Genomic DNA, 23,522 nt, shown 5'->3' on the forward strand with positions numbered 1-23,522 from the left:
CTCTACTATGTTACAAACAGCCCATTTCAATTTTCTCGTGTCTACTCACATGTTATATTCAGTTTAAAAGTTATTAGCACCAAGTACCGCCAAAGAGGAAAATAAATGTATTGAGTGTTAAGGAGAAAATGGGAAAAGATGGTGTAGCACCAATCATCTACATATATCCCTATTCTTATATTCTAATTCCCACTGGGAATTTTCTTAGGAAGGGATCTTTTTCTCAAAATGCTTGCGACTTACAACGTACAGAGACCCTCCTTGGTTTGTTCTAGGACCCCATTATTTGACTGGTTTACAGAGGAGATGTTAAGGTTGAGCTGGGTCTCAAATAATCCTCTGAAAAGCAAGATGTTCCCTGAGGACATTCCAAGGCATGAAACCCCGCTTCTGCCCTGTCAGACAGAGTCCAGTCTTTTCGTGGCTGGTCCTTCCACCTAAAGACTGATACTTAGGAAATGAGCGTATTTCAATATCATTATCCTTAAGATTCAAAGTAGTACACAAACTTACAAGTGAAATAGTTTCTCAAACTAGGTCTCACATTGCTTTCTCTCACATTATCTTTGATTCATTGTTCATTGAGAGCCTAAGATACTCAGTTTCTAAATCCTTAACATAATAACATTTTTGCTTGTTTTCTTCCAAGGGGGCAAAAAACCCATAAATTACTCTACTATAAAAATTCCCATACTGGTATGGGTACCAACTTTATTTTTACCCCAACTTCACAAACTTAGAATTTTAAGAAATATTCTCTATATCAGAAAGAAGCACATAAGTATGAGAAAACCTGATTTAGAAAGAGGTTGATATCTGAGCAGTTTTTTTTTTTTTTTATGAGGAAAATCAGCCCTGAGCTAACATCCATGCCAATCCTCCTCTTTTTGCTGAGGAAGACTGGCCCTAGGCTAACATCTGTGCCCATCTTCCTCCACTTTATATGGGATGCTGCCACAGCATGGCTTGACAAGTGGTGCATTGGTGCGCGCCTGGGATCCAAACCCGGGCCGCCAGCAGCGGAGCGTGTGCACTTAACCACTATGCCACAGGGCCGGACCCTCTGAGCAGTTTTAAACATCCTAATTCTGGGTTAGAATTACAAAATGTCACTATTCAAAGGAACCTTAGAAATCTGGGGCCCAGACGATGAAGTGATTTTCCCAAGATCACCCAGTAAATATTCGTGTTGGAGGAGTGATGATATTGCTTATCCCATAGAATTGATGTTAAGGTTTATTGAGATCATACAAGTCAAGTGCTTTACTCAGTATCTGGCACGTATGTGAATAATAAATATCAATTATTAATATTATTCTATCACAGTTCAGTAAATCATATTATTACCAAAAAACTCAGTATATGACAATGATACTTTTGAGCCTCTATGTGTACTTACTTCTCATACATGGTAATGGGTTTGGGTTTTCTTTGCTTAAAATCTCCAGCTCATTATTCCCTAAAGTTAGTGATACTTTAACTAGAAATAAGTCAGGCTCTTAAATCAGTGTAGGCTAACTGCTGTTACAAAAAACTGTCTTTTTTTTTTTTTATAATTTTATGTCTTTGTTTATTTTTCCCCCAAAGCCCCAGTAGATAGTTGTATGTCATAGTTGCACATCCTTCTAGTTGCTGTATGTGGGACGTGGTTTCAGCATGGCCAGAGAAGCAGTGCATCGGTGCACAACCGGAATCCAAACCTGGGCCGCCAGCATTGGAGTGTGAGCACTTAACCACTAAGCCATGAGGCCAGCCCACAAAAGACTTTCAATCTCAGTGGCTTAATACAATGCAGTTTTGTTTCTCACTCTCTGGATTGTCCAGTGCAGGTCTACAGTGGGTCTTCTTCCACACAGTCATTTACGGACGGGGCTCCTTTCCTTTAGTGTCTCCTCCACCATCCAGGGCCTTGGAGTCCTGCACTGGGTCCTCTGCATATGGCCGACCGTGGACGGTCAGAAGGTTTTAGAGCTGTAGCCTGGAAGTGGCGTACATTGCTTCTGCTCACATTCCATTGAAGAGATAAATTAAAGATCAAATTTACTTCTACAGGTTATAGCTCAGAAATTTCCAAGTGCATTAATTCAAAGTACCACTGCAATAATCCATATAAAATATTCATTATTGTCATTTAGGAAATTCATGCTTATGGGTACCATATTTGCATACTATTCATAGTTCAATTTTTACTTAATGAAAAGCTTGGAAAATTAAAAAAGTATGCAACGTGCTTTCCTAAAATTCATCAATTTGCAAAACTCAGGCAGAGAATTACTGTTTTTGGAATGCAAACACATGAACAGGCTGGGGAACGTAGTCTAGCTGTAGGCCCAGGAGGAAAAGGAAATGGTATCTGATAACCATATGGCATTGACTCTGAGATAGCCAACATACAGAGTGCAACACACTCACTCACATAGAAAATAACCATATGCTTTCCAAGGCATTGTGTCATTTGAGCCTCACGACATCATAGTGATGTTGGCATATATTATCAGATAAAGAAATTAGAAGTAAATGATTTTGTCTAGATGCTGTGATTTCTATTTCATTTGGTTTAAATAATTATCTGACTCATGAAAAATTCTTCCTGAATTTCTCAATTCAGGAATTCTTCCTGAATTTCTCATATTTGCAAAAAGAGAATTTTAATCTCACACTCACGTTTTTTAGAGGCTGCTTAAGAGACTTCATAATTCCAATATTTTGCAGAATATCCCTAACTGCCTTTGTAGATACTAATTTATTTTTGCTTCCTGAAGAAAATTTCAGTTTGGTTAGCATAATGTCACATTTATCAAAAATTTATTAGCTAAATGAATGCTTAAAATTGCTTTAAAAATCCTGCCCTTAATTAATTAATCCTCAATGTCTTCCTGGAGGAACCTTCCAAAAAGGCAATACCATGCTTAAACTTTTCTAGTTTACGGATTTTAGGAACATTCGTTGTATAATTTTTTAATTTTCTTAATTTTAATTAAATAAAAATTAGACTATGACTAGCATGCAGATTTGGTACCCATAGACGTGAATTTCCTAAATAACAATCATGAATATATTTACATGGATTATGTAATTCTTTTAATTAATAAACTTCAAAACTTCTGAGCAGAAACTTGCAGAAATAAATTTAAACTTATTTATCTTTCATTCTTTTATTATTTCAAGGAATTTGATTCTATCAGATATTTGTTTACTGGGCTTTTATGAAAACCAGCTATGAACTGACTAATAATCCAAACTGACAGTAAGACAAAGTTGACTCCTAATTAAAAATTTAAGTACATTTTTCATGTCAGTATGTCCATATTTACACATTAGAAATAGCATTCATTTCTAAAGCCAATTAAAATTTCATATTGAAATCTTACCAGGAATTTTCATTTCATATTAAGCTTTCATTTATTTCTCTAACCACCTATTTGTCCTTCCATGTATATTGTCGTGAGACACTAACCTACAGTTTGGGAATGTGCTTTGCAAATATGTTCCTTAAAATTTCTTTGAAGATCTTTTGCCATGTCACTTCTGTGGTTCTATATTTCCCTGTAGGATTTGGAATAAGAAATACCTGTAATAACTCGGGATTATGGAAACACCGCCTACTTCTAGTCCTTTCAAAATCTAGATCTGTATGTCCATCAGGGTTGAGGAGACATCCACCACTTTCTGCAAATTTTATGTTAAATTGAATTATTAAATAGGAGTGGAGGGAGAGTTTCACCAAGAGGTAGTAGTTGGCCACTTCACATGTGGCAGAGGGGTCACCCAAGATGAGGGCTAGAGTGTCTTATGAACGAGAACAACATCAGCAGTTTAAATCTTCCACAGTTTATAGGTTAGAGGTTCAACTCTTGCTCCCAAATTCTGAAAGAGGGGTTGATTGACCACATTCAGGTCTGGAGTTGGAAGTGATTCAAGATTGGATGCCAGGGGAGGGTCTTGGGGAAGAGATAAATGGTTTTGGAAGGGGGAAAGGGGGGAGGACTAGAGCAGGTTTATAGACAGGAGGACGTAGAAGAGCAGAGAGAGTCACAATGGTGTTTGGTTGCAGGCCTTGCCCCAGTCCTCAACTTGGGTTCTCTGAGGCAACCAGCATCCTTATGATTAATATACTCTCTGCCTAAGCTCATTCAAGATGGATGCCTGTTATTTGCGACAAAAACTCCTATATAATTTAGTACCTATCTTGTTTTCAAAATCAATAGAATAACCTACTGGAACAGAATCTGCTTGATGACAACATCCAATATGTTATTTTTGAACAAAGCCTTGTAATCTAACAAAGCTCTCATTAGATCATATTTTTTATTGTCATAAAGGTTGGGGGAAAAACCTTGAATCCAGGTAAATCTACTAAAATATTTGCATCTGCAGGAAGATCTGGGAGTTTTGCTTTACCCATTTGTCTTTGATAGAGGGTATGGCTTCCTTTTCAGCCAGTTGAAGTGTAAGTCATATTTTGCTGACTACAATTGAAAGAAATACATCCAGACATAAAGAATATGTTCTAAGTATATTTGGAAACTAGTATCTTTTGTAATATACTGCTTGGTGTCTATTGTAGTTATAAATCAAGAGGAGCTTGGTTTCACACTTTGTGACACAGCTATATGGAATGAATTTATGTTTTTAAGCCTTGCCCTTTTTGTAGCACAGGAAATTCTTAGATCTCTCTTCAAGATAAATTGCTTCCCCAGAATATCAGTAGTAGAAAATACATTTTTGGCCTCCAATGGAGATTGGAATTCACAATTGTAGAAAGGATGAAATTTGCCCACTTTCCACTTAAAACTCAATTATGTGGAGTCACATGTGTCAAACATGCCTGCATACATTATATGTTGTTTACATGAATAAAATAAAGACACTGGGTTTTGCATTAGTCACCATCCCTCTCATAAGTACAGAAAAAAGAAAACAACCAGAATCAATGACATATAGAAAAAATTGTGTTACTGCTGTTTATATCAAGAACTAAGTCTAGAAAAATACTATTTCCGATTTTTACCATAAGAAAATATTCAGTCTAGCAATCCATTATATCTTTAGTTAAACACATAGAGTTGTTAGAGGAATTTAAAATCAATTGTTTTGCTTTGAGGGAGGAGTATTATCTATATACTTCCTCGGGTTTTTGGTGACAATGATGATTCCCATGTGTACAGTCTCCTAATACCTAAGTCACTGCCTAATAGTGCAATGAAGAAAGACTTTCTAAAGTCTCCCAAACTCCAAACTGACTGCCTTCAAATGGATAGGCCCATGCATTAGCAATCTAGTTCTGTTACTTGTTTTCAGGCTCCTAAGGAAATGGAGAGTATAAGTTATTTATTAAAAGTTCTGAGTAACTAAGTTATTGATCTTCTTATCCTTTCCTTGCTGTTTTTAGTGAGAGTCTTATAACCCAAAGTCATTGGTGAATCACATTTAAGGAGGCATGCCATTCTTGGCACAGTCCTTCACCTACTCATATTTTCTCACGATTCCCTTAGTTTTCTTTCAGATTTTTATACTTTAAAAGAGAGGATTTGTAAATCTGTTTCAAAGCTTTTAATATTTTTCAACTGATTATTAAGTTATTTTGGTGATGTAATGTATTTGGTGTACTTCTACAGATCTTATGAAAAATTGTAAATTTAAAATGTCATAAAAATATTTACATTTGAAAGCAAACAATTAAACACAGCTTGTTTTTAAGAAAAGATCCTGGCAACTCCTCTACAAAGCTGATCTTGGGATGAAACTTAAAGGTTCAAATCAAATGGATTTTGGCATTTCTCAGCTGTTGCTTCTTGTGAAAAATTGCTGACAATTTGAAACACTACATGTTCACTGCATCAAATGATGATAAATGTTCTGGGTATGAGCACTTTTTCCTTCAGTGTTGCTCCCTAAAGATTAGATGTTTATATCTTTGCTTTGCTACTCTCAGTTATCTGAATTTGTTGCTTTTAGCCACAAGCAACAGCGCAAAGATCGAGGGTATAATGGATAGAGAATTAAAAAAAAATCTCGTTTTAAATGGTACTCCCTGCTTTCTGCCAAGCGTTTTTCATAAAATGTGTCGTTGGAGAAATGTTTGAACCAAATATTATCACCTTGATTTTTAATTGATAATGGTACCTATTGTTTTAGACTTTGAAAGATGAAGTGGATGATAAAAATATAAGAGATTCTGAGTCAACCAGACTGTCCGTAATATACTATAGTGTAAAAGGGAATACAGGGGTAAAGGAACTATGAATATTTTGATATTGCAGGACTCCTGTGATATATTACTTTACTATCTTCTTTTGTGAGTGGATATTTAGCCATTTTAGCAAATCTTACTCCTTTTAAGCCATCAGGGAAGGATTGGAAAGGTAATGATTTGGGTTTTTAGAATATGGGGCTTACAGTTGTCTCCATTTATGTGACTAAACATAAATAAACATTGAATTGGATGGTGATATTTTCAAAATAAGACTGCTAAGATAAGCCAAGCTATTCAAAGAACAAATTACTCTTGACTCTTTAGTCAATCAGAACAAATGTCAAATTGCAATGAACTCATAAAAAATCTATTATTAATTCTCATGTGAATGTGTTTTGTAGCAAAGTAATCTTTTTTTTATTTAATGCATAGATATTTAAAATAATTGCACATGATTAAATGCCATAGTGTCAGATCTAGATCGTTAATGTAATGCAGCTGAATTAGATATCAATCAAGTTTGGCAATTGTTATTGATGTTAAGGTTCAGAACTAAAAATAATTCTAGCGAAATTAAACAAAATATCCTCTTAAACTAGAGATAAGTTGTCATCAAGGGAAAATTCAATCAAAATCTATTTCTATTCATTGGTATGCCATTATGATTTCTGATTTGTAATGCCATTTCGATTTGCGAGCATGAACAAAAATATAAACAATATAAAAAGGAAGAAATAACCATTATGAGTAAAAAAATAGGTAAATTTTGCTTGTAATGATTGCCTTTCTTTGTCCTACTCAATAGAATGTAAACTTCCTAAAGAGAGAGACTTTTTTTGTTGAAGAATGAATCCATACAACCCAGAACAGTAAGTGGCACACATAGATGTTCAAAGAAGATTGGATAAATGAAAGTCTCTTTAGACAACTGATAATTATTCTTCATTTTCCGAAGGTACTAAAGTAGCCTGTGTATTGAATTCCTGAATAGTTATAATCACCAATATGTTCTAAATCTATATGTTTATATTTTATATAGATTAAGAACCCTTATAAAATATCAAAAATCTTCAATAGTTGAAACTAATAACCAATATAACTAATAATAATAACTAAAAATAATTAAAAACTGATTAAAATGTTATCTATGAATTTGGATTTAATTCTTGGGTTAAGGCATAAAATTAAAACTTAGACCTATAAATTGTTAAATCGTGATCAATGTACTCATTTCTATTTCAGTCAAAAATAATATACCTAAGGCAGTTTAATGACCATCTTATGTCTAATGTGAATAAATCATCAGCAAATTGCACATTTTAGCTTTATTGTTTAGTTTCTAAATCACTAACACTAGTATAACTCAATCTTGATTGAGGCTTCAATTAAATCTTAATGAATCCAGAAATCATTAGTCTGTCAGATTTTTATCTAAAGTGTCCACCAACATTTCTTTAATGTTCACTTTTAGTGGCCAGTAGCTAGTGAATGGACTTAGGTCTGACATATTCATTCATTACTTCAAAATTTATTGAATAATATTCTGTTCCTGGTCCTGAGTGAATGTATATAAATGTATACAAAATAATACCAGTCAATGAGATGAGTGGTTCTGGGTTTTAAAAATTTGAATTGGTTATAAAATTTTAAATTGGCTTTCTATATAGAATCCAAGATGTGCTTGATATTGGCAGTGCACTCTAGTGAAAAGCCCTGGTCACCAGCTGGAAACAGTTCTCCAAGTTCGCAGTCAGAGCTATCACAGAGAGAGGATTGGGAAGGTAAAGAGAATTCTGAGATAAAATGTAAGGAAAAGACCTGGGGACCCTGGGCTTTGGCTGGTCAAGAAGCGATGAGAAACCAGATGATCACTTCTGAGGGAATAAGGAAAGACATCTGCTCACTGTCGTCTTCAGCATTCACTGTACATGGACAACTATTTATATTTCTCTATATTAATCAGTGTTCTGTGGAATCATTGCAGGGCCGAAGCTCACAGTCTTCCTCGACGGGTCATTGCAAGCTTGTATATCCCCTACGTCCCATGTTCATTAGTCCTCCTGTTTGGAACCAGAATTGCCAGATTATTCCTTTGTGCAAAAATGGGGGCGTATTTGTTAGAACAATGTACACAGATTCGTGAGAGCATTTATCACCAGATGGTGGAGTAGTGACAGAAGGACGAGTGTTTCCATGCATAAAAAAGGAACTCCAAGGAAATTTCCTTGGAATTTTCTTCATGTTCAGAGGATTAACTAGGACAATAGCAAGCTCATATACTGCTTTGTGGGGACTGATGGAGGGGCAAACAGATGCTCACATTCAAAGCTATCTGGCATAAGTTCCAGCTCTGGGAGTAGGAATGGGCCAAGAAAGAAAGAGCTGATATTGTGCGAGCCAGGGAGAACATTCTGACTTTCCATTCTAACAGCCCCAGGAGGAATATATATTATTTATACTTCTATTTTTATATATTTAGAACCAATTCCTTAGTTCATATTTCTCTATTGGTGGACACTTTTTGGCAATTATGGTGGCAGTGATGGGGTGGGAAGATTCTATATTTCCTTCTAAGGCGATTTACATGCATTCTCTGTTTTAATTCTCAAAAACATCTTTTAGGGAAGGTATTACTTTAAAATTTAATAGATGAGCAAATTGGAGCTTAGAGAAGTGACACAAATTGCTGAGGAGAGGGCAGAAGGGTCAGTGAATCGGTGGTGATTACAAGCACTGCTGAGGAGTGATACTACCTAGCTTGACCCTGAAATCTGAACTCTGAGCTCTTGTGACCTTAAGCAGGTTCATGAATTCTTGTAACATCATTTTATTCACCTATTAAATGGGGATAAAAAAGTACTTTCCTTAAAGGGTTGCAGTAAGGGTAAAATGGGACAGGACATATGACGTGTGTAGCACAAAGAAGGTTATCATTAAAGGGGCAAAGTTAGGAATCAAAACCATGTACACACTTTAGGATATTGCTCTGCTTCCTATTAGGGTTTGAGGCCTTAGACCAATCTGGTACACTTATGAGAACCCAATGAGCTTTCATAACTTGTCATAAGGTAGTACATTATATTTTGAGCAAGCATAATATATCAGAATCTAAATTTACAAGGCAAATAAAATCTTCATTACAAAAGGACACACTCAGATGTGTGCAAATAGATTAGTTCTCCTGTGGCATTTACCAAATGGTTCTTTTTATAGTAAGTCAAGTTTTAAACTTTGGGAACACATCTATCGTCTTGTGAAATACTGCCTATATGAGGCAACTCACCTCACAGACAAGAAAGGGAAATATTTACAAAAGTTTATAAATTTCTGATTTGATGTTTAGTTATTTGATGATCAATAATGATGATGATTGATCAAACATCAAATTTGATGATTTGATGTTAATCGAATAATTGAGAATATTGGCTTAGGGTCAGATGGAGGTGTGTTTAGGTTTTTGTTTTAAGATTTTTAGCTCTCTAACCTTGGGCAAGTTGCTTGATCTTTCTAAGCTTCGGTTTCCTCACCTGTAAAGTGATGATGACAGTACCTACCTCATAGTGTTGTTGTGAGCATTAAATAAAAATGGATGTCAAATGTTGATATACAAGATATATAAGGAGTGAGGCCATCTGGCAGCTTCCTCAATTCCAGCCTATAAGCGTCTCTGAAACATCACTGAAATACATCAGAAATGTGGCACATTAATTTTGGTGCGCATATGTCATTTTACACTTGACTTATGATTTGTAAATTGGTCCTTCTCCCATGGAATAAAACAGAGCCCTGGGAGTCTGAAAAAAATTGAGTGAATTTCCTTATCACATTTACCTAACATTTCTCTATTGAATTTTGTGTGTGTGTGTGTGTGTGCGCGTGTGTGTGTGTCTAAGAGAGAGAGAGAGAGATCCAATTAAACCACAATTCAGAATCCACATGTAACCTGTACTGCCACCAGAACAGACATCATAACAAATATAAACACAAGCCATATTTAGGTTCAATGAACTTGTACTATGTGCCGACTCTGTACCAAGTGCCTTACATGTGTTCTTTAATTTGATCCTCACAACACCCAGTGAATTAGATACTATGATTATCCCCACTTTCTGATAGGGAAATTGAAGATTAGAGAGGTTAAATAACTCTCCTAAGATAATACAGCCAAGAAGTAGCAAAGACCAAATTTAAACCTAGTCACTCTGCTCAAAATCTCATGTTCTTTGTCACTATGGTATCTTGTGGTGCTATTTACTGTGATTTATTTTATTACATAGGTTGTAAACCCTTCCTTAGAAGTTCTCTGGTTCAGGTTATTGCAAACTAAATTAGAGGACAGGAATTACATAAAAGTGGGAACTGTTTTGTAAAGTATATTTTTAATGGATCATATTTCAGTTCACACATTTCTCTATCCTTTTTTGAGTATTCATTATCTTGTTTTTTAATTACTCTTTTGTTTCGATATACTTCTGGATTCACATGCATTTGTAAGAAATGATGCAGAGATCCCTTGTACCCTTTACCCAGTTTCCCCAATGATAACACCTTCAAGCTATAGTACAATATCACAACCAGGACATCAACATTGACACAATCCACTGGTCTTATTCCGAATTCCTCCTTTATACTTGTACTTATTTGTACGTGAGGTGTGTATGCGTTTAGTTTTATCACATGCAATTTTATCACATGTGTAGGTTCGTGTATCTACCACTACAGTTAAGATACAGAACAGTTCCATCACCACATGTATCCCTCCTGTTGTCCTTCTATGTTCATACCTACCTCTCTCCCACAACCTCCTTTCCCTGCCATCCCCAACCTCTGCCGACCACTAATCTGTTCTTCATTTCTAAAATATTTTGAGAATGTTATATAAATGAAATTCTATGGTGTGTGATTTTTTGAGATGGGAATTTTTTTGGTGTGTGTGTGTGAGGAAGATTAGCCCCGAACTAACAGCTGTTGCCAATCCTCCTCTTTCTGCTGAGAAAGATGGGCCCTGGGCTAACATCTGTGCTCATCTTCCTCTACTTTATATGGGATGCTGCCATAGCATGGCTTGAGAAGCGGTGCATCGGTGGGCACCTGGGATCTGAACCTGTGAACCCCAGGCCACTGCAGAGGCGTGCGCGCACTTAACTGCTATGCCAGCGGGCCGGCCCCAAGATGGGATTTTTTTACTCAACATAATTCACTTGAGATTAGTATATAAAAAAGAAATTGATTTTTTGTGTGTTTTTCTTGTATCCCGCAAACTTGCTGAACTCACTTATTAGTCTACGAGATTTTTTTGTAGGTTTCTTGGGATTTTCTGCATAGATAATCATGTTGTCTACAAATAGGGACAGTTTTATTTCTTGTTTTCCAATCTTTATGTCTGATATTTATTTTTCTTGCTTTATTGCAGTGGCTAGAACTTCCAGTACTATGTTGAAAAGAGTGGTGATGTATACATTTATTATTATGAGAAAACCAGTTTCTCTGTATCAGCATCAAAAATTAATAGTAAATGAAAACCAAGTTATTAGCTCACCTATGATTGCACATTATTTTGGTCCATGAATGATTGACTAACTCAGCATGAAGATTAAGAAAAGTTAGCTATTGGGACCGACCCCATGGTGTGGCGGTTAAGTGCGAGCACTCCGCTGCTGGCAGCCCAGGTTTGGATCCCTGGGCACGCACTGATGCACCGCTTGTCAGGCCATGCTGTGGCAGTGTCCCATATAAAGTGGAGGAAGATGGGCACAGATGTTAGCCTAGGGCCAGTCTTCCTCAGCAAAAAAAAGAGGAGGATTGGCATGGATGTTAGCTCAGGGCTGATCTTCCTCACAAAAAAAAAAAAAGAAAAGTTAGCTATCATCACTGTATTATTATGTATTTTTCCTTATTGTTTCTATCATTTAAAAAATCACTCTATAATAATTTTAAAGATTTATTTTATGGATTCATTCAAATTGTTGTTTTTATTTCAGGTTTTAGAGAGCACTAATCCATATTTATTTTGTCCTCTGACTCCGCCTCATGGTGGATTGTTTCTTTGTGTGTTTTAATAGTTCCATGTCATAAACTCATTTTAAGCATGAAAATTGTTCTCCTTTAAATAAGGTAAATATGACAAGTTTTAGGGAAACATTCTTCTGGAATGGTTTTGAATTTGGTTTTGTCTGGTGCCTTAGGTGCATGACTTGCCTTTTCCCAATTCTCAGAATAATTTATTGGCTCAATATTTCTGGGTACCACCTGTGCATAGTAGATTTGGACTCCAAACCGGTGGGAAGTAAACAGGAGGATTGTTTTTCCCTTCCATTTCTAGGACAGACCTAACTTGTCTTAGTTTGGGTTCCCCCAGAAGGAGACCCCAGGGTAAGGATTCAAATGCAAGGTGTTTATTTGGGAAGTTATCCCAGATAACACCAGTAGGGGGATGGCCAAAGTGAGACAAAGAAGGGAAGAAAACCAGTCAAGGTAGATTGACAACTGTAAGTGGTATTGTGTCTTTATTCTCAGTTCCCACATTCTCACTTTTAGGATATAGAATCAGGTTACCACTGAGGACAGCTGCAGCACAATCCTGCTGGAGATAATGTAGAACCTACCACAGAGTCATCGCAGCAAAGGAGGGAAAATGGTGAGATGTTTATATACCCACTCCCCACCCGTCGTTGGTTGGGGGTACTTTTGAGGGACGTTCTCTCCAACACTTCAAGCTTGCCCTATTTATGCACCAAGCCAAAAATCCACACCAATCCCTCAGACAATTGCATTTTATTAGTCTCAGGCATTTGCCGTCAGCATTCTAGAGACATAGACAGGGCATTGAAGACATCTGTCAAACCTTCCCTGCCATTTACCTGGGTCGGTGAGTTGAGTAATGAGTGTTTCTTGCACTGGACTTTTAGCCCTTCAGGACCCAGGTATCTACAGGGTGCTGAGTTCCAATCCGCTACCTGATGTAGGCCTGAGGCCTGCTCTCCTGTCCTCTGGGGCTGTTAAACCCTGAACCTCTAGCCATTGCCAGCTCCAGTAACTCCCTAGTGTGGCTGCACCCTTGGCAAACTACCACTGCTCTGGTTTTCAGCTTCGTCTTTGCTTTTGGCACCTGGAGATTTCTTTTTGTTTTTTGCTGGCAAGTTTATTATTTTGCTGGAATTTGAAGACAACTCACTCTTTTGAATAGCTACATAGTATACTGTGGGTTGGATGAATATTTATTCAAACCCTTTACTTGGTGATAGACACTTATTTTTTGTGTTTAGGTTTTTCTTTGTTTTTGCACTATAAACATCATCGCTGTAAACTTGTCTTTACATGTATCTTTTGTAGCAGTGCCTTTATGTATGGGATAATGCCCCAGAAATGATATAACATCTCAGAAGTTTTAATTGATTACTTCTTACTGCATTCTAAAAAAGCTATAACATTTATATTTCTACCAGCAATGCATGCTGGTGGAAAGATTTATCAGTCTTATAAATATCAGAAATTAAAATCTTTTTCTCAGAGTGTTAATGCTTTAATTCCCTAGCTCCTCATCAAAGAAAATAATTTTGCCATTCATTTAAACAGAAAATAAATTGTGTAATAATAATAAAACCAAAGCACAAGGATTGAACAATAAATCTGCAAACTTTTCTGGTTTCCTTGGTTTTCTGGAAAACCAGGAAAGTAGAGATTAAATGCACTATCATTTATACCTGGACCAGAGAAAAAGAAATAATAAATCCTCGCTTCCAACTAAAACTAACTCCATCCAAGGAAAGTTATTACTTAGCTCCTTGGCTAATGAGGGGTCATTCAGTTGCCTGATATGAATCCTTAGGGAGCCATAACCTGGGGTCACAGCCGCCTGGAGACATCAGTATGATAATTAGGACATGCTCATGAAATAACTGCTTCTTTGGAATTTGAAAAATGCTGCCTCTTAAAATGTATCGTGTCAAAGTTATCTTGGGGATGCTTGAGTTCACAGGTTTCTTGGCACTGTTGACTGGACTGGCTTTTCTAAAACCAGCCTGGTTTATCTCTGTTAAAATGAGCTTCTATTTCTGACACATTCCAACTGATAAAGATCTGCCAAGCTCTGTGTGGCCATGCTTCTGCATTTGCAATGTTTCCACGTGAACTAAGAAACTTTTAGGAAAAAAAAGATCAACTCGGATGACAGTATGATTTCATTCCATTAAAGTACAATTCCTACAAATTTATTTCTACATATAAAAATAAGGCAGTCTGACTAAATGAAATTTAACTAACTACAATATTACTATTTAAATCTTTTAAATTCAGAATTTGTAATTTTAAAAGCAATAGTTGCACTGAAATTTGATATTATTTGTAGATAAAAGGTTGGTAAAGTATCAATAATTTAAAGAGTATAAAGGAAATATTTAAAACTACCAGATAGAATAATTTTCAAGAACTACAAGAACAATATTTAATATAACTTATATCCTAATGAAAAACATTCTAATGTAATCGTAAATCTTTTCCTACATAATACTTGGTAAGCCTCTTTGTAGTTTTCATAAGTGTGTGAAAGTTTAAGAAAAACAGTTTTTCTTCTTTTTGCTGAGGGAGATTCACCCTGAACTAACATCTGTTGCCAATCTTGCTCTTTTTTCACTTGAGGAAGACTAGCCCAGAGCTAACATCTGTGCCAATCTTCCACTATTTTGGATACAGGTCACCACCACAGCATGAACAAGTGGTGTAGGTCTGTGCCTGGGATCTGAACCCACGAACCTGAGCCACCAAAGCACAATGCATTGAACTCAACCACTAGGCCATGGGGGTTGCCCCCAGGTTTTCTTTTAAAAAATATAAATTCTGTTCTATTAGTTGAAAATGACTTTTCATTAATCAATCCTGACGAATCATGTGTGCAGTTTTACTTTTTTCTATTTATTTATTTGTTGTGTTCAGAAATTGTTAGAAATGAGTTTTGGCTTCTAGAAGAATACTTCATGTGTGTCAGATAGAGTTCTTAACAATTCAGTCTAACCTTTTTTTGGTGCAGGGGAAGAAAGGGAGGTTTGGTCAGGAGAAGGATCTTATATCTTCTAGTGGTCTAACTTCTTTTGAAAAGATAGTGTAGATTCATCTGATTTTTTTTTTTTTTTGGTGGGAGAGGAGGTAAATTTCAATGATTTTTAGTTTATAGAGATTACCCTCTACAGAGCTGTCTTAACCCATTTGCCTGGTTCAGTCAAATTTAGCCTTCACTAGGGAGATGTCTTGTTCACTGCATCAGAAAACAAGTTCTCCATCCACTAAACTTCTATAGCAATTATTTTGTATATTTTTCAGCATATATCATATAGTGAATTATGCTATAACTCTTCATGTAAACTCCTTAAGTGAATTTGTATTAAACATATTTGTACTCACCCATTCTCAAAACCAATGTAATTAGCATGAGATTTTGCACATAGTTAGTAAAAAATAAATGCATGTTAATTGAAATTACTCAGGTGATATTTCTTGGTGGGGGAGGTGATGGGAGGCAACATGGGACCATGTTAATGAGAAGAAATGACTCTGGCAGAAATAGGGAGACCCATGTCACACATTTGGTAAATTGCACATCTCATAATAATAAGTTGCATAACTGAGAAGGTGACATTTGAGCAAACACCTGCATGTGGTAAGGGAGTGAATCATCTGGTTAACTGAGATGTTTATTGTGTCAGTTGTTGTACTAAATTTGGGGAATAAATGATGAGCACATCCTGCCCTACTTCCTCCAAATGTTGCTACTAATGTTAACATTTTCAAAGCGCACTCATATCTATTTTCTTATCTTATTTTCACTTCACCCATGTGATGTAGATGGGCAGGACGCCTGCAGTTGACAGACGGAATCTGAGATTTGAGGGATAGTCTGAAGCCTCACAATCAGTTAGTGAAGTTGCTGAATACAACCAAATAATCTGAGTTCTGGTCCCAGGGATTTTCTCTCAGGCTAAGGTGAATATTAAATTTGCTTGCAGGGTCTGTTCTTTTTTTCCATGATCGTGGTCATGAGAGTCGATTTTGCATCTAAAACACTTAGCAGATATGTCAAGTTGGTGTAGTCATGAGCTGCCAGAAGAATTCAAATCTTGGGCTTTTTGTCTGGTGCTCCTGGCTTAATGCTAAACCCTTAAGAGAGGAAATCATACCACATTGTTTATTCATATATTCAAAATAAAATACTTCTCAAAATCAGAGTTTTTATAGTACTCCATTTTAATTCGTGATGCTATTTTTGATACAACTGTTAATACTCTTTCATCTAGTATAAGGAACTTTGTTTCTTTTATATTCTTTACCTTAGAAGCATTCCCTTTATATTGATTTGTGCAAATGTGTCAGTGACATTGCCTCCAATGTATACTACAAATTTATAGAAATGGAAAATGTATTCAAGAGCTGATAGAAATATCTCGAGACAATCTATAAAAGGATTCAACAAAACCAACTTGCGTTAATCTAATAATCTCTTTTAGCAGATAAAAAATTTCCTAAAAACTACTTGCTTGAAAAAATATCATATTAGAGTGTCATTTCCAACTTAACATGGGGATTATCTTTATGTGGCTCGTTTAGAGGAATTTCTCACTCCCTCAATAGCAACAAGCAATTCTGTATAACATTGCTCGAAATTTGTGTATTCACATAACACAAGTACAAATTTGCCTGTAATGGATTACATTCCCTTTAAAAAAGTGACTGTTCAAAATAGAAGATACAATAATACTAATATATTATGTGTATGGCTTTACTATATTATGAAAGTTTGAAACGTATTTCTCTATGTTTACAATGAAATTGATTAAAAATTTTTTAGTAACACATTTTGTAAACATTGTATGAAAAAAGAACCTCTGACCCTCATTTTGCTTTATAATGATTTCAATATCCTACTGATTTCCCCATTTTTAGAGAATGCTTCATAAAGATTTTGTATTCCCTTTTACTTTTGAATACTGCGTTCATTCTACCACTGCTGAATAGCCATTTCACCTGATTCCTTAAGTTCTGGTATATAACTCCACCACATCCCCCAAGTGAACCCAACAAATATTCTATAAATATAGCTCTATTGCTCCTGACTTCTTAGAATATCTGTCATTATCTATACTCTAGTTACAAAGGAGTCTGTAACAAGCTTGAAGCCCCAAGATACAAAATGACTCTACACCATAGAAAGGGAAATAAGAGGATAAAGGAAAATGCTAACCAGCAGAAGACAAGAAGGCAGACCAAGGCAGACCCCTGGCATGTTTCAAATTCCTCTGTTTTCTTGAGTAGGCAGGCAAAGATAGTTTGTGCTACCATAGTTTCAGTGTTAGCAGAGGAATTTTGGCTATATAAGGATAATTAAAACTTAAAACAGCTGAAAAGAAAGTTACAATCAAGTGTTCTTTCATAGAGATAACGAAATAGTATCATGGGGAAAAAGAGAAGGAAGAAAGGTAGAAAAGACCAGCATGAAATGTTGCTGGAAAGACCAATATCTATTTAATGAATGACCTCAACTTTCTCCAGGGTCTTATGGCACTGCATATAATCTGAAAAGCTTGCATTCGTGTATTTGTCCAATATTATATCTCCTTGTCTTTATTATGTCATTCTCAAAAGAGATGAAAGGACCCAGGACATCCTGGATATGAGAAATACTTCAACTATTCTAGTGAGGCTGTCATGGGCTCTGGTAGAAAGGAGGTGGCATTGTTCTTCATCCAAGATTACAGAACTCTAATTCTATCTACCTAGCATATCTGTCTGCCTATATATTGAATCCTGTTGCAGTCCACAAATTGTAACACAGACTAAAGGCAACATTTTCCTTTAGGAAAGACAATCTTCTTGTCTTCTAATAAAAAAAACATCTGCAGAAAAGCATTACAAAAATTCTAGGAAGAAACAACTTTGTTCTATGATACTATGGTTTGAAAATTATGTTTAACAGGAAATATAATACATTTAGGATATACAATCTTATATTGCAGAACTACCAAACAATTCAGAGGAAGATAGCCATGACCCCGTGGTCAGAGATGTTAAGGACAAAGTAAACTCAAGAATCATAGAAAACTACAAAACAATAAAAACAAGTGTTTACTCTTCGATGAAAAGTGCCAGTGATACTCATTCTCCAGACATTTATTGAGTGCCTCCTATCTGTTGTTCCCTGTGCTAGAGGATATAGACTGAGCAAAGGAGTGGGCTTAGGAAATATCTCGGAGGATGCATTTGAGGAAAGGTAGCATTGTAGATTTAGTAGTCAGTTCCATTGGGTCAGTTCTGACTCCTAGTGACCCTGTGTACAGCAGAGGGGAACGCTGTCCGGTCTTTTTGCGCCATCCTCTCACCTTCCATATCAGATAGTACTCTGCTACTATTTATAGGGCTTTCATGGCCAATGTTTTCCGAAGTGGGTGGCCAGGTCCTTCTTCCGAGCCCGTCTTAGTCTGAAAGCACCACTAAAACCTGTCCACCGTGGGTGATCCTGCTGGTTTTTGAAATTCTGGTGGTGTAGAGTATAGACAATGACAGATATTCTAAGAAGTCAGGAGCAATAGAGCTATATTTATAGAGTATTTGTTGGGTTCACTTGGGAGATGTGGTGGAGTTATATACCAGAGCAACACGCAGGCACCACAGTATATCAAATGGGTGGTGTGGTTCCCTGACCAGAAATGAACCCAGGCCATAGTAATGAGAACACATAATCTTAACCACTAGACCACCAGGGCTGGCTAGTATTGTAGATGGGCCTCTTGAAATAGTGTCTGAGACAGAGATTTCTGTGATAGTGAGTTAAAGCAGTGCTTTCAAGAGAAACCCAAAAGGGAGGGAGGAAGCAGGAGAGACAAGCTAGCCAAGGAGGTGTTTTCAGGGGAAATCTAGCCTCAGCCTGATCCCGTGTTGAGTTCTCAACTATGAGGAGAGTTGGGCTTTTGTACCTCTCACACCAAGCAGTCACTGCCTACTGGACATAAGGGAGGGTAGTCATAACCTTGCATGTGTTTCCATGCAAGATAGCTTCCATCGTCCACGGGCACTCCTTCAGAGAAAGTGGCAGGAGAAAGCTGTTAGTGGCAACATACACAATAACTTCTGAAAGGGATTCTAAGAACCTGGCCATGGCACCAACAGTATCTGCTATTGTAGTTGATGAAAGATGGGAAAGAAGTTGTGGAAGCAAATATGTAAACTCATTGTTTCAGATTTGAGAAAAGAGGAGTAGGGAAATACACTCCATCTCATTAGTGGTGGTGATGGCAAGGAGGGGTGAAGAATTGAGTCTAACAGTGTGTCTACCACAGTGCCCCACACCAACAAGTGCGCAAACACAGTCTGAGCGACCACACTTTAGACGTGCTTGCCTTGAAAGCGGGTGAATCAGCTGATCTCTGAGGTCATTTTCAACTCTTGGGTTTTGCGATCTTGCAGACACATAGTCCCATGTGTTCCTGCAAACCAGTTAGCAAAATTTTATGTGCCACGATTTCTGAACAGTACCCTAGAATTAATGATTTTACTTAAAATTTTAGTGAAATGATAAAGGTATATCTATAGCTGTTAGCCATCCTGAATTTTCCTGGAATCTTGGTTCAACAAATTGTCCAATAACTTTGATAGTCTCCAGTGGCAGGTAAATACATTTAGAAACAAGCTAAGAACCATATACAGAGTGGGATTGGGTATTATTAAATCCAATGGATATTGAATTAGTTTCTCAAGGTGAGTCAGCTTCTTTTTGCTGTGATCAGGTATGTGTAGAAGCTGGAATCTTTCAATTTTGTGTTTTTCTTTAGAGACAAAGTTACAGTTTCTGATTCCCGTGATAGTATGGCTTCCCCATTTGGCTGGTATCTTCCCAAGCAGAGGTGATTGTTTCTGAGTCAGCAGTTAGGCTTGTGGCTTTCTAATTTGATAGCGGCTGTTCTGATCTTGTGAGGAGCAGCAGCCTCTTGGTGGCCCAGCCCTGTGATGTGGCTTTGAAAGTCCATCCTGGAAGCTCAGCACTGTGGTCTGTTATTTAGTCACCTAATAATTCTGCCAGTGATGCAGTATCCTTTCTGTTTAAACCAGCTAGAATGCATTTCGTTTTCAGTAATTGAACCCTGACTGATAAATTTTTTTTTTTTGTGAGGAAGATCAGCCCTGTGCTAATATCTGCCAATCCTTCTCTTTTTTTTTCTTTTTTGCTGAGGAAGACTGGCCCTGGGCTAACATCTGTGCCATCTTCCTCCACTTTATATGGGATGCCACCACAGCATGGCTTTCCAAGCAGTGCGTCAGTGCACGTCCAGGATCCGAACCGGCGAACCCCGGGCAACCACAGTGGAGCACGCGCACTTAACTGCTTGTGCCACTGGGCCGGCCCCCTGCCTGATAAATTTTTAAACCCGACATTTAGTGATTATTAGATGTAGGGTGTAGAGGTGGGTTAGTTCTTTTAACTCATAGAATTGAGAAAATTTTTTTCCCTTTGACAGTTATACATTTATATATTAGATTTTAGACCTCTGGTAGAAATGTTTTATTAGAAAGTTCACTGACTCAAATATGATTAGAAAAATTTCCCACATTATGCAAAAGGTAAACATTATTTGCAAAGGTACTTGATCACTTAAAGTATTTATTATTTATATCTGAGTGTAAAAATAACATTCACATTAAAGAATCTTTGGAAAGCTAGCTGAACTTTAAGTCTACTTTTGGCACTCCAGCCAGGCCCTATCTTGCCCTTAAAAATCTCTCCATTTTTCAAAGACAAACTATAAATTAGCCAGCTCATGTGACACATAACGAGCATCAATCAGTGGCTTTTTCACACGTGTAAAATTATCTTTTACTAGCTACTTTGTCTGTGACTTGATAACTTTAAATTCTGCATATATTCAAATGCTTAGATTTCTGTTTCTTCATGAAAGTTAACTCTTATGCTAAGTCTTCCCTCCCCGTAACAGTATATAATATCTCAGGATCCACAGTCAAATTCAGAAAGGGACATTATAACTTGCTAGTCAATTCTTTATTTCCACTGAGTCACCCATAATATCATATTCTCAGTAATATGATGAAAATAATTCCAGAGAGAATACTTTTAATGTGCTATAAATTTCAATGTTATTTTACAACGGATAATTTGATTTCCAAACAAAGCTAAGTTTTAAGCAAAAGCTTTTTCTTTTTAATGAAATAGGGCAATGGGTGGGGGGAACATTCTTCAGCTTTCTTGATTAAAGGTTAAGGAATTACTTGCAGTCTTGAAGTGTGACATATACTGCATGTCCTCAGAGAATGCCACATAAAATTACAATAACAAAAATATGTCAGTGTGCTTGGTGCGATATTGCCAGTGACTTGATTCCATTTCAGCAGCACAAGGTTTCTTATCTCTTGGGGCGACACTATGCTTATGTTTATACTGCTGATCTTCACAACTTGACTTTCTTCATGCTCCTGAAGGGTTGTCAACAGTCACTCACCCAGAATTTCTCCTGTTCTCTGATAAATAGGAACAAATTGCCCAAGGGAAAAAGTACCGTTATGTAATTAATATCATCTTGGAAATAAACACAGTGCTTGAAGCATTGAGTCCTAGGCAATGTCTATAAGGGTGGCAGATGTAACGATTGATATTGTGTATCACACAACTGATTCACTTGCACTGTTTGGAGATGGAGCATGAAAATTACTGCACTGAATGGCTTGGTTATTTTATGGTCAAAGCCAAAGCAATTAGTGAATACTATTTTTATCATACTATTTATCATATTTATTTGCATATCAATTTAGTGTTTGCTAGTAAAGGACTTAGGAAAGGCTATTCTTGTTCTCTTGGGCCCCCTTAATAGAACCGATTTGTGTCAACAGTGACTTAGTGAAACAACGAACTTTAAAAATTAAGTACTACTTTCTTGATAGTAATAATGATAATAATTACACTAAAGAAAATTCCATTTTAGTTAGATAGAATACTTTATACATTTCTTGGTACACTTGTATTTTTCTTTCTAATTTGCTCTCTCTAATAACTGAGATAGGGCAAGATATCATTGTCCCTATAGTAGAGATTGGAAAACTGAAGTCTTGCAAGACCTGCTAGACATTGCAAAGTCCTGTGACAGAAAAATGGAAAGGAGAAATAATCTAAACATAAGCGTTTTTGAAGTCTACATTTCTATCTGCCACTTAATGATGTTTGACTTATTGAGTTTCACTCTGCTACAGAATTTTAAGTTCACTGAGAGAAAGAGAAACAAGGTACTACATATTAAAAAGTTATAATATCTTTATATGCACAGGCAGATTAACTACTAACTCATAAGCATCTCTTAGGCACGTTTGTACACAACAGTGATTCCCAGAGGTATAGCATAGGAAGTATCAGAATTCCATGGGTATCTTTTTCAATATACTCAACGCTCTAAGATTATGCTGACCTGGGGAGGCGAGGGCTGACCCCAGTCAGCTTGGGCTGTCATAACAAAATAACATAGACTGGGTGGCTTAAACAACAAAAATTTATTTCTCATAGTTCTGAAGGCTGGGAAGTCCAAGATCAAGATGCTGACAGATTCAGTGTCTGGTGAGGACCCTCTTCCTGGTTTGTAGATGGTCATCTTCTTGCTGTATCCTCACATGACAGAAAGAGAGAGAGCTCTGGTCTCTTCCTCTTCTTGTAAGGGCACTAATCCCCTCATGGGGGCCCACCCTCATGATCTCATCTCAACCCAATCACCTCCCAAAGGCTCCACCCCCAAATAACATCACATTGGAGATTAGGGCTTCAACATATGAATTTTTCAGGTGGTGGGGAGGACATAAACATTCAATCCATAGCAGGGTGTGTTTTACCCAGTGTGTGACTGTTGCTGATGGGAGCATGTCATTAGGTACGGGTAACTGAGAACCAAATAAATGTTGTCAATCAGGGACATGCATCAACCAGTGAACCCTCATGCCTTTCCATACCTGCCTGATCAGCAGAAACAGGTCATTCTGCAGGCTAGAGAAGTCTGGGAATCACTGGAATACACATGTGGCTTCTTGTCCAAGCCAAGATAATACATTATCACAACATTTCAGTTATAATCAATTTAAATAAGAAGACGTCTACAGACTTCTCAGAGAAGGATCAGCAGTTCAAAGGATCTATAGTGCCTCAAGAAGACTTCTGGAATTTGATGGTTGATCTCAGCTTCCCAACATTGAGCCTTTGTGTTCTCTGAAAACTTTGCCTCTGGTTAATCCTCCGCCTCTTAAGATTTTCAGTCAAATTTGCTTGGGCTTGCCACCAAACCAGCTCCAGCCCCAG

This window comes from Ceratotherium simum, chromosome 6 (assembly GCF_057802395.1).
Source record: "Ceratotherium simum simum isolate JZ-2026a chromosome 6, ASM5780239v1, whole genome shotgun sequence".
In the NCBI taxonomy this organism is placed as follows: domain Eukaryota; kingdom Metazoa; phylum Chordata; class Mammalia; order Perissodactyla; family Rhinocerotidae; genus Ceratotherium; species Ceratotherium simum.